A 2,110-nucleotide genomic window follows, 5' to 3' on the forward strand; every position below is an offset into this window, starting at 1 on the left:
TTGTTAAAATCGTCGACCATTTCCTTCTTTGGAGCAATGCCTATATTTTCTAGCAATAATGAAAACAGGTATTTAAACAAAAAGTTGTATTATTTTCAGAGGTGCTATTCACAGTAACCAGAAAGTAGAAGCAACCCAAATGCTCACTAGCTGGGTGATGGATAAATAAGGTGTGGTACAGCAGCAGCTTGGTTTTGGGGGGCAGAAAAAGAAGCATCGCTACACTACAGCACACATTGGTCCAAGAAGGGTCAGGTGATGTCAGGGATGGATAAATCCATAGGTTTTAGTTACCTTTGCATTGCTGCATCCACTATAGCAAACAGAAACAACTGTAGAAGGAAGTTAATTCAGAACATGGCTGCTCTGGCAAGAGATCACATTCATAGATCTTTTAGGTCTGTGGGATCTGGCTGGAATACAAATATGCCTTTAATCCAGGAGACAGAGGCAAACATCTGAGTTCAAGGCCAGCCTGGTATAGAGCAAGTATCAGGTAAATAAAAACTAAGGTCCAGGTGTGGTGATACATGTCATTAATCCCAAATGAAGGTAAAGTTAGTTTGTAAAAGGAGGCACCCATGTTTGAAAGTGATGTTTGAGTGACAGAAAAAGTGACGAATCAGAGAAGATTTGACAGACTAGGAAATGGCCAACTCTCAGAAGAAGAGAGAGGAAAAGGAAGCTACTTAAGAAGCAGTTTTTCAGAAAGAGGAGGCAATTTTACCAGGACAGTAACAGAGAGATGGGTTGCAGAGAGAGAGAACTCAGGTGAAGACGGAACAAGCCAGAAAATGAGAAGCCATTGAGCCGATTTCTGAGTTAATTTGAGGCCAAGCAGAGCAATTCTGGGCCAAGAGAGAAGGCAGACTAAGTAAGTCAGCTGGGAGAAAAGTTTGAGCCAGAACAGCTGAGCTGAACCAGCCATCCCAGAGCTCAGAAAGAACAAGGAAGGGTGAGCTCATTAAGTAGCAAGTCTCAGAGGCAGAAAACATTCTATGCCTAGGTGAGATTGTACGGAGGAGGCTAGAAGCTTCCAGTTCTAGGCCTACGTTAGCAGGCAGAGGCAGAAAGCCTCCCAGGCAACAATCGAGTCAGGAGAATAAAAGTTACTTTTACAAACAACTTGAGGGGGCAAAAAAGTAATTTTGGCACCCATTATCAGAGGCATTCAGTCCATTTGGGCAAGGAAGGCATGGCTCGGTTCATGTTGGGAGCCCAGGGGGTGGAGGCTGTTCCCATCACCGTGGACCACAAAGCAGAGATCAAAACAGGAAACCTCCTTCTAGCCCCTCTCCTAAATACCCCCATAGACTCTCCAGTCAGCGCTATTGGCTGAGGAACAAGACTCCGGCTGTTACAGAGAGTAGGTTAGGAGTCCCTTCTTTCCCACTGAGATAGTCAATGATTTGTTACACAGTGTAGATTCATAGCATTTACTTTATACTGTGAGTGCAATTCTATTGCTCACATCGCTGCAGCTTTAGACACAGGAGCTTTTTCATTGGCTTCTATGAAGGCGCTCTGTGTGTGTGTGTGTGTGTGTGTGTGTGTGTGTGTGTGTACACGTGTGTGCTCACGCACACACATGTTAGCACTCCCATACTTTCTGGAAGTAAAGGTGGTCATTTACTCCTGGCAAACCTTGTTCATTTTTCTGGACTGGTCTTGGCAGCAGTCATTTCTCCACAGACTTGGTTCCTATTACTGAAGATTGATTTTAGAGACCAAAACTGTGGGACGGTGATAACTTTGTAAATATGACATCAAATGCACAAGCATGTCACACTTCATCAAATGTAGGATCTAGTCATCAAAGGAAACTAAAGAAATCTAAAGACAACCCATAGAATAAGAAAATATTTGTAAATCTTACCGTCAATAGGGTATTTAGAATATATGAAAATCAATAAAAAGCCCAACTAAAACCAATTACAGAGTTTCCCCAGTCATTTCTCATAGGTTTACAAATGGGTAAAACCACATTCTTTTGTGGAGCCCGCCCTCACAGTGTCTGTTTTAGTCATCTCTGCTGCTGTGACGAGACACCATGAGCACAACAGCTTCTAAAAGAAAGCATTTAGTTGGGGCTTGCTTACAGTTTCAGAGG

The sequence above is a fragment of the Acomys russatus genome, chromosome 9, assembly GCF_903995435.1.
Source record: "Acomys russatus chromosome 9, mAcoRus1.1, whole genome shotgun sequence".
Classification (NCBI taxonomy): Eukaryota; Metazoa; Chordata; class Mammalia; order Rodentia; family Muridae; genus Acomys; species Acomys russatus.